The sequence below is a fragment of the Bos indicus x Bos taurus genome, unplaced genomic scaffold, assembly GCF_003369695.1.
Source record: "Bos indicus x Bos taurus breed Angus x Brahman F1 hybrid unplaced genomic scaffold, Bos_hybrid_MaternalHap_v2.0 SuperScaffold_100297, whole genome shotgun sequence".
Classification (NCBI taxonomy): Eukaryota; Metazoa; Chordata; class Mammalia; order Artiodactyla; family Bovidae; genus Bos; species Bos indicus x Bos taurus.
In genome coordinates, this window is record NW_020867081.1 from 133,516 (window position 1) to 144,324 (window position 10,809).

At 45.7% G+C, this 10,809-nt stretch overlaps 1 non-coding gene across 1 annotated transcript; it reads left to right on the plus strand.

The window, feature by feature from the left end:
- The first annotated feature begins 10,136 nt into the window (after positions 1–10,136).
- Positions 10,137–10,243, plus strand: LOC113888498. Its single transcript, XR_003509996.1, has one exon. It is a non-coding gene; the product is annotated as a U6 spliceosomal RNA (small nuclear RNA).
- Positions 10,244–10,809: the final 566 nt, after the last annotated feature.

Here is a 10,809-nt window from a genome sequence, read left to right on the forward strand (position 1 = left end):
CCAGACAAGGATACTGGAGTGGGTTGCCATTTCCTCCTCCAGGGGATCTTCCTGAGTCAGGGATCAAGCCTGTGTCCCAATGCAGGGGGCCTGGGTTTGATCCCTGGTCAGCAAACTAGACTGTACATGCCGCAACTAAGCCCTGGTGTGATTAAATAAATTTTTTTAAAAATTGAAGTAACCCTAAATTCAACACTATACTTTAAAAACAGCATGTGCAGATTGAGCCTATTCCTGTTACAGTCACTCTATCTATGTAGCTCTCTATTCATCCTTCTATCTGTATTTGTTATAACAGTGTTCACCAACTGTGGATATTTATAGTATTTCTGTGATCATAAAGTCAGGATGATTTGAACTTAGGTAAAAAAAAAAGAAGTGGAGAAGGAAATGGCAACCCACCCAGTGTTTTTACCTGGAGAATCTCAGGGACGGGGGAGCCTGGTGGGCTACCGTCTATGGGGTCGCCCAGAGTCGGACACAACTGAAGCGACTTAGCAGCAGCAGCAGCAAAAAAAAAAAAAAAGGGACACCAAGAGATCGCTCTTTCTCCCCCTCCCTCCATCCCCCTCACTTTTTCCCCCTGCAGAGTCACCTAGGAAAGACCGTGTGAGCACACACTGAAAAGGAGCTCCCAAAGGGAGCTCTCAGCAGACATCCACCCTGTCAACATTGGGTCTCAGGCTTCCAGCCTCCAGAGTGGTGAGAAAACAAATTTCTGTAGTCAAAGCCACCAGCCTATGGTATTTTGTTATGGCACACCCAGCGCGATAACACAGGGCTCATACCGAGTTCATATAACCATGCTGTGACGATTGATGGGTGTGGTCACACAGGTACCCTCCTGAGTCAGAGAGCTGCTTTCTATTCCAAAACCCTTCCAATAATACTTCCCATCCCATTTTAAGAACATAAGTGTTCAACATGTCAAGATTGACAAACCTATTTTTCTATCATTCTGCTTTACTTCTGCAAACAAGTATCTTAGAATAGTAACTTCTGGGACTGGAAATGGTTACATGAATACGTGGTTCAGTTTCAAATGTATGACTAATATTTTTTGCAGCTAAGTAGCATTTTCTGTTTTCCAATGATACTTTAAAGCCCATTTGTGTTACTGAGTATGCATAATTAATTCCTCCTTTGGAAATGTCTTTGTTTTCTCCACTGAGCTGGTGATTCTTCATCGTCCCACTCAAATCCTACCACTCCCCTCCCACCCCTGGCCACACTTGTCATCCTGTTCCCTGCCTCAAAGCCTGACATCTACAAGCTGCAGCCCCCAGGCCTCGCTGTTCTCAGCGCCTCTTTCTAGGCTCTTGACCAAAGGGAAGCACTATTAGAGTGTGAAGAGAGGAGTGTGAAGGGCGGGGAGAGAGAGGGGTGGGTCTTCTCCCTCCCTCCCTCCCTGCCAGAGCCTGGTCTCCACCATGGGTGCCTTCCTCTGTCATATAGCACCCATGCCGGGTGGCCCCTCTCCTATGACCACAGCTCTGGATGGGTTCTAGGAATAGCACACCCTTTCTCTTTTGTTTCTCCAGGCCCAAGGATGATGGAAGCTTCTGCTGTTAATAGTTCCCAGTGGCTTCTCCATTCATCTTGATTCTTTTTACCTTGCCCACAGTGTGAGTTAAGGGTTAAGTTGTAACCCCTGCCCCCAATTCCTATGTTGAAGTTCTAACCCCCAAGACCTATGTTGAAGTTCTAACCCCCTAAGTGACTGTCTTAGGAGAGTGTCTCCAAAAAGGTAATTAAAGTTAAACAAAGTCATACAGGTGGACCCTAATCCAATCTGACTTGTGTCCATATAATGAGGCCCAGGTGGCACTAGTGGTAAAGAACCCGCTTGCCAATGCAGGAGACATAAGAGATGTGGGTTCGATCCCTGGGTCTGGAAGATCACCTTGGAGGAGGGCATAGGAACCCACTCAAGTATTCTTGCCTGGAGAATCCCATGGACAGAGGAGCCTGGCGGGCTACAGTCCATGGGGTGCCAAAGAGTCGGACATGACTGAGCAACTTAGCATATACACAGTAAGAGAAGATTAGGACATCGACAAGCAGAGAAGGAAGACAGTCTGTGGGCGAGGCAGCCGTCTGCAAGCCAGAGAGAGAGGCCTCAAAAGAAACCAACCCTGCCCACATCTTAATCTTGGACTTCCCAGCCTCCAGAAAATAAATGTCTGTTGTTTTTAAGCCACTCATCAATTGTGGTGGTAGCTTAGTCACTCAGTCGTGTCCAACTCTTTGTGAACCTGTGGGCTGTAGCCCACCAGGCTCCTCTGTCCATGGGATTTCCCAGGCAAGAATACTGGAGTGGGTTTCCATTTCCTTCTCCAGGGCATCTTCCTAACCCAGGGATCAAACCCAAGTCTCCTGCATTGCATGCTGTTTCTTTACCTCTGAGACATCAGGGAAGCCCACTTATCAATGGTACTTTTGTTACAGCAGCCTAAACGGACTAAGGTTTTGCTACAGCAGCCCCAGCAAACTATGACACCATGGTCAATCGTCCCATCACTAAACCACTTGTGGAGCCCTGGGGATGTGCTGGTTATATCCTTCTCGGACCTGGTCTCACACAGCCAACCTCACCAAGGACACTTATCATATGTCCCTTTATCCACTCCACGGTATCTATCATCACATTCCTAAGTTTATAAATATGTCAACGTTTGTGTTGTGAATACCTGTTCCTGAAATACTGCAGGACTTACTTTCACAGTAAGGTTCCTAAGCTGTTTCTAAGCGAGGAGCCAAGTGACATCCAAGTCTCTGTGTGGAGCATCTTGTCGTTTTAGGAAAAATCTTTTCACATTTTTTACATCAGCTGCTGCTGGAAGGCCTGGGGTGATGACTGAAGTCCAGAGAGCTTTTGGAGATGCTGTGTGAGAGTTTTTGCTGCTGCTTCAGTGGCTGGGAGACCCAGTGGCTGGTGAGCTGGAACATGTAGGGAGGCCCTGGGTTCTGCATTTAAGGAGATCTAGGGAGGAAAAAAAGATACCGCTACAGTGAGTTGTTAGAACAGCAGAAAAAGCTATTTAATTCAACTTATTGAAGGAATATAAAGGGCTTCCCTAGTGGCTCAGTGGTAAAGGATCCACCTGCCAAGCAGGAGATGTGGGTTTAATTCCTGGGTTGGGAAAATCCCTGGGAGAAAGGAATGGCATTGCACTCCAGTATTCTTGCCCGGAGAAATCCATGGACAGAGAGGCTGGTTGGCCAAAGGCGGACAGAACCTAGTTACTGACCAACGACAAAGTAGTGTAAAACAATTTTATAAAATCATAGGACGGGATGGGATTTATTGAGATGTCCCAGTTTTACCACCTTCCGCCTCATTCACCCCTCAAGTATTGAGTTACTCCTAATAAATACATTTCTTTGTCTCCAAAGCACTTTCACAACCATATTTCATTTGAGCCTCAAGGAAATTGTGTGAGGTAGATAGGGAGGTATTAATGTCTCCATTTTACAAATAAATGAAACTGAAGAGCAGGTAGTTGAAATGCCAGCATTCAAGGAGCTAAAAAGTGTTAGACCTGGGCCCGGAGACTCGTGATCCTCAGACCAGGTGGGTATTGATAGAGTTCCCATCGTTTACCCTCCCTGCTAATCTGGGCATGTGCACTAAAGACTGATGTCACACGTGGACATTCCATCCAAAACTCACAGTGAGGAAGGACTTCTCAACATCTGGCCGTGAGCAGAAAATGCAGAGGAAGGGAGAGAGTGAGAGAAAGACCTAATACGAGCTGAGTTTACGGGGACCAGGAAGGGGCACATGCACTCTTATCTCAGCCCTGACTGGGCAGAGCAACACAGGAGAGCAAGCAGATGTACAGAGGCTGAGCCTCTCCAAACATTGTCCCCCTCCTGACTCCATATTCAGCTGGCAGGCCCCAGGAGTCAGGTCATCCATTACCTCCCTCTAATGCTCTGATGGATATGTTTGCAACACACAGGGTTTCCATTAATCTAGGGAAAGTCCTACTTTAGGCTTTCACTGAATCTGAAATTGCTTCAGCCATGACTGCTGTCTCCAGTGAACTGGGTCCCTCTCCTTCCACAGAGATGCCCCACACAGGCTGCTCTCACCTGCACCCTCCACCTGCCTCTCTCTCTTTATATATATCTTTAAATTGGAGGGTAATTGCCTTACAATGGTGTGGTGCTCTCTGCCATACATCAATATTAATCAGTCATAATGATATATATGTATATATCCCCTTACCCTCTTGAGCCTCCCTCGGCCCGCATTCCACCTCTTTAGGTCATCACAGACTCCAGGTTGGGCTCCCTGTGCTATATAGCAGCCTCCCACAAGTTATGAGCATACATGGGGCTTCCTTGGTGGTTCAAATGGTAAAGAATCTGCCTGCAATGAAGGAGACTCAGGTTTGATCCCTGGATTAGGAAGATCTCCTGGAGATGGGAATGGCAACCCACTCCAGTATTTTTGCCTGGGAAATCCCATGGACAGAGGAGCCTGGCGGGCTGCAGTCCATGGGCTCTCAAAGAGTCAGACACATCTGAGTGACTTTGAGAGTGAGTGAGTGTATATACATCAATGCTACCTTCTCAATTTGTCCTAGCCTCTCCTTCCCCCGCCGTGTCCACAAGTCCATTCCCTACATCTGCATCTCCATTTCTTCTCTGTAAATAGGTTCATCAGTACTGTTTTCCTAGATTCTGTATATATGTGTGGTGCATGCATGCTGAGTCACTTTGGTTGTGACTTTGGTCATATAGACCCCATAGACTGTAGCCTGCCATAATGCATATCATACATGCATTAATATACAATATTTGTTTTGCTCTTTCTGACTTTCTCACCTGCTCTCTTTACTCCTTCTCTACATCTATCCTTGGAGGCCCACCTTCTCCAAGAAGCTTGAGTGTTTCAACCCTCAGGGATTTTTGTCTCAGCTGCATTCCTGAAGCCATTATCATACAGACCCCCAAACTCAGCACTGAACATATGCTCTTCAGGACTAGTTCTCTGATGAGATGTCAGCCCCTGGAGAATCAAGCTGGAATCCCACATCCTACTGAATCTATGCTCCTGCTAGTAGATCCATGCATGCTAGCTGTGACTTTTCTGGGAAAGAGTAGGCAAAACTAGGGTTAAACACAGCCAGTCATTGGAATCCAAGAGGAAAGGGGGAAGGAGTGGGAATTAATTGTCTTCCCGTGTTGGAAGTTTTCACTGTTGTTTCAAGATCCGTGTACAGTAGCATATTCATGTTGCTCTAGGATTAGCACAAGGTACAAGAACAAACAGAAGCCTTCCTTTGTGCTATTTTAGGAACAAGGAAAATAAAATAATACCTTCCAAATGGAGGAACAGCCTAGCTTTCTGTGACACAAGAATGGGCTCATAACACCTCGGCTGTAACTGTTTCAAATGGAATCCTATTACAGTGTAGAGGATATTTATCAGTGTATTTGAGGAACCCTTTCTTCTAAGTCCCCCCAGGGGGAGATCCACAGGCTCAGGCAGGCTCCTCTCAAACTCTCCTATTCCACCCTGGCAGGTCCCAGGGACTCCCCCACCCCACCACCTCTCCTCTTGGTAATTGTCACCACCACCCCAAGCTATCAAGTTTCTCACCCCTTCCTGAGGGGCTCTGGAAACTGGTCTCTTTATGCCCACCTGTTGGACTGCACCTCACAGGCCTACAAAGCCTATATTTGCCCAGCTTCAAGACTGACGAAAGCCTGGATTGAGCAACAGAGGGCTTCCCCGGTGGCTCAGCGGTGAAGAATCCACTAGCAATGCAGGAGACACAGGAGATGGGGGTTCGATCCCTGCACCAGGAAGATCCCCTGGAGAAGGGAATGGCAAACCCACTCCAGTATTCTTGACCAGAGAATCCCATGAACAGAGGGACCTGCCGGGCTACAACCCATAAAGTTGCAAAGAGTCAGGCCTGACTGAAGTGCCTTAGCCTGCACACGTGGATCAGGCAACAGAGACTTCAGTGGTTTGACAGATGGGGAGCTTCTGTGTCTGAAGCAAAGTCCTGGAGCGACCTCCCACCCTGTGCAGCATACACCTTCAGGACGTGGCAGCAGTCTTTGCTCCTGGTGGAGGGGGAGATTGCCAGTTACAGGGGAGTTGATGTCAGATGGGCTCATCGATTACCAGGGAAACCAACAGAAAGGCACACACCTCACCGTCCCTTTGATAAGAACAATCACTAGCTGGCGCCCAAGGCAAGTATGTAGGAAGGCCAGAGTAAGTGTAAATGAAGCAGGCACTGGTCGGGCAAGGGACAGACAGAGAGCAAGGGAACAGCCATCTTGAGTGGGCTAGTCAGCCACCACCATTCCTGGTTGTCCCTGAAAAAAAGCTTCCAGACCCTGATTTTAAGACTTTAATGCCCATGATGACAAGAGGAAAGACAAAAATGGGGAATTACATGCGTGTGTGTGTGTGTGTCCAGTGGCTAAGCTGTGTCTGACTCTTTGCAACCCCGTGGGTTGTAGCCTGCCAGGCTCCTCTGTCCATGGAACTTTCCAGACAAGAATACTGGAGTGGGTTGTCATTTCCTCCTCCAGGGGATCTTCCTGACCCAGGGATCAAACCTGTATCTCCTGCATTGGTAGGTGGATTTTTTACCACTTGAGCCACCTGGGAAGCCTGAGGAAATATACAGAGTACAAATCTAACAGTCTTGAATTTGGTCCAGAGCACCTGATGATCTGGTTGAAATAACTGGAAATTTCCTTTATGTCAACATTGGGTGTTGTAAGCAGATAGGGGAGGGGGTCCCTGGAGAAAGATAATCAAGCTTGACCTCATTTTGGTCCAAGAGATTTTGTGATCTAAACCTGGCCACAATGCTTGCCCTTAAACAGGTCTCAGTAATTAATGATCTTAAGGGGAGAAAGGACTGCAGGCACGAAGGGAAAGCAGTCAAGAAACAATGGGTCTAGGACTCCCTTGGTGGTCCAGTGGCTAAGACTCCGAGCTCCCAATGCAAAGGGGCTGGGGTTCCATCCCTGGTCAGGGAACTAGATCCTGCATGCCACAACTAAGAGTTTGCACGCCCCAACTAAAGATCCTGCATGCTGTATGATGTGGCCATTGAAAAAGATTGGTCCACATTAAAAAATATATACCTTAAAAATTTTTTTTAATAGAGAAATAGAGGTGAGCAAGAAATAATCAACACAGCAACAGGCCTGTTTTTGTTCTTCATTTGTCTTTAGCTCTGGGGTAAAACCATCAGTTGTGGGGGGAAGGCTAAGCAGAAAATTCTAGCCAGGGTTTTGGAATTTAAGTCCAAGATTATATATATATATATATATATATATATATATATATATATATAAATATACCATTCAGCCTCCCAAATAGGTGGTATAATGTCGGGTTGTGCCGCCAAATGTGCAAAGAACATAGAATTCCTATGGTTCTTTTTTAGTAGGGACTATGAATTTACATTTCAAAGCATCCATGTCTAAAAAAATTGGCTTCTAATGTAGTTTGCTGTAAAAAGCCAAACTATTTAGTACAAAGAGTTATACTCATGCACATACATATAGACTACATATGCACATGTGTATATTTTTTAAGAATTTTTTTGATGTGGACCATTTTTAAAGTTGTTTATTGAATTTGTTACAATATTGCTTCTGTTTTTCGTTTTGGTTTTTGAGCAGTGAGGCATGTGGGATCGTGGTCCCCCCATCAGGGGTTGAACCTGCAGCCCCTGCATTGGAAGGCACAGTCTTAACCACGGCACCACCAGGGAAGTCCCTTTTGTTTAACTCTTAAGTAAAAACAAGAAGCCATTTGGCCACAGTCTAAATATTCAGGGAAAGAAGTAAGTAGAATTACTCCTGTTGGAAATGCCACATTAATTTATTATGCATAGCATGATCAAACAAGAGGCCACAAGACAGAACAAGCAGACTATGCTCTTTCAGAGGTAAAAGAGAAATGCAAAGATGCTAAGTCGTGGTCCTTCCTGAGAATTAATTTTGCCCCCAGGATTCTTAGCAATTAGGTCTTTTCATCTTGGAGGTATCAGAGGCAAAGGAGGGCGCACAGCACCAAATCCATGGCACAGAGTTCAACACACAGTATTCTACCTGGGGACGTGGAATCAAAAACCCAGCACTGAGAAGGAGTCATACACAGACATAAGATTTATGGAGGCCATGCAGGGAAAGAAAATATATGGGTTACATATCATACCACTCTGGATGCAACCATTTTTCACACAGCAGAAACTGAGAGAGAAGATAAAGGAGAAAGACAAAGAAAAGTGGGGAGGGGCTTTCCCTGGTGGTCCAGTGGTTAAAAATCTGCCTTCCAATGCAGGCGATGAGGGTTTGATCCCTGGTGGGGGAACTAAGATGCCACAAGCCACAGGGCAATTAAGTTTGCAAGTCACAACTACTGAGCCCGGGAGCCACATGTAGAGAGAAGCCCACACCCCACAATGTAAGATCCCACATGCTGCAATTGAGACCCACCAAGGCGATGGAAAGCTGGAATCAAGATTGTCAGGAGAAATATCAATAACCTCAGATATGCAGATGACACCACCCTTATGGCAGAAAGTGAAGAGGAACTCAAAAGCCTCTTGATGAAAGAGAAAGAGGAGAGTGAAAAAGTTGGCTTAAAGCTCAACATTCAGAAAACTAAGATCATCGCATCTGGTCCCATCACTTCATGGGAAATAGATGGGGAAACAATGGAAACAGTGTCAGACTTTATTTTTGGGGGCTCCAGAATCATTGCAGATGGTGACTGCAGCCATGAAATTAAAAGAGGCTTACTCCTTGGAAGAAAAGTTATGACCAACCTAGATAGCATATTGAAAAGCAGAGACATTACTTTGCCAACAAAGGTCTGTCTAGTCAAGGCTATGGTTTTTCCAGTGGTCATGTATGGATGTGAGAGTTGGACTGTGAAGAAAGCTGAGCGCTGAAGAATTGATGCTTTTGAACTGTGCTGTTGGAGAAGACTCCTGAGAGTCCCTTGGACTGCAAGGAGATCCAACCAGTCCATTCTAAAGGAGATCAGTCCTGGGTGTTCTTTGGAAGGAATGATGCTAAAGCTGAAACTCCAGTACTTTGGCCACCTCATGTGAAGAGTTGACTCATTGGGAGAAACTCTGATGCTGGGAGGGATTAGGGGCAGGAGGAAAAGGGGACAACAGAATGAGATGGCTGGATGGCATCACTGACTCGATGGATGTGAGTTTGAGTGAACTCCAGGAGTTGGTGATGGACAGGGAGGTCTGGCGTGCTCTGATTCATGGGGCCGCAAAGAGTCGGACACAACTGAGCGACTGAACTGAAGTGAACTGAACTGAACTGAAAGGCGATGGCACCCCACTCCAGTACTCTTGCCTGGAAAATCCCATGGGTAGAGGAGCCTGGTGGGCTGCAGTCCATGGGGTCGCAAAGAGTCAGACACGTCTGAGCGACTTCACTTTCAATTTTCACTTTCGTGCATTGGAGAAGGAAATGGCAACCCACTCCAGTGTTCTTGCCTGGAGAATCCCAGGGACGAGGAGACCTGGTGGGCTGCCATCTATGGGGTCGCACAGAGTCGGACATGACTGAAGCGACTTAGCAGCAGCAGCAGCAGCATAGCCATAAAAGAATTTAAAATATTAAAAAAAAAAGAAAAGTGGGGCAAGTAAAGGTAAAATCAAGAAAGAGAAGGATGGAGCCTCCTCCTGGCCACCTGGCTGACCCCTCGTCAGCAACTCAGCAGCCACTCAACATCAGCACTCTCTCAGTATCCCTGCTGTCTCCATGGTGATTTAATGTGATTCTGATGGATGTGACTAGTTCGTGAACGCTTCCTGGAGCTGGGCACTGTTGGTGCTAACTCCATTTTCCAGATGAGAAAACAGTGCTTCCGAGATTGTTAACAACTTGTCCCAAATCACCGAGTTGCTAAAATTGTGGGATCAGGCCATTGAACCTAGGCTGTTTCAGGCCCAAACGTGTGCTCTTGGTGAGCAAAGTAAAAAATAAGATGGTGTTTAATGGAGGAGAACATGAACATGTATTGAGTACTTAATATATACGTGGCATGTGATCCTCACAACAGTCCTGCAAGGGAGGTATCATTCCCATTTCATAGATGAAGAAATTGAGGCTCAGTGCTCACTTTGGCAGCACATATACTTAAATTGGAATGATACAAAGAAGATTAGCATGGCCCCTGCTCAAGGATGACATGCAAATTGGTGAAGCATTTCATGTTTTTATGGCAGAAACCATCACAACATTGTAAAGCGATTTTCCTCCAATTAAAAAATAAAGTTAAAAAAGTATGAATAAAACAGGGAAATGTCTTTAAAAGTTGAGGCTCAGAGAGGTTACATAACTTATCTAAAGTTGCACTGCAAAGCCCCGGTCTGGGGCACTTCACCTCCTCTGTGTCTATGCTGAGAGTTTTGTACTTTCTCTCTGAAATAAATCCTGTTTGCTTGCTACCATGAAAAAGAAAAAGGCCAGGTCTCTCAGACTGCAAAGCCCATATTCTATTTGTTAAAAATATATATTGTTGTTTTGCTCCTAAATTTTCTTTATTTATCATTATTTATTTGGCTTCTTCAGGTCTTCACTGTGGCATGTGGAATCTAGTTTCCTGACCAGGGATCAAACCCAGGCTCCCTACATTGGGACTAGTGTCTTAGCCACTGGAACACCAGGGAAGTCCCCCATATTCTTTCTTATTCTTTCTTCCAGATAGAATTCGCAGGAATTTCACAGATTGAACTAAGTAATTAAAAATCTCTCCTTTAGATATTTTTAGTTCTGCATATCCAA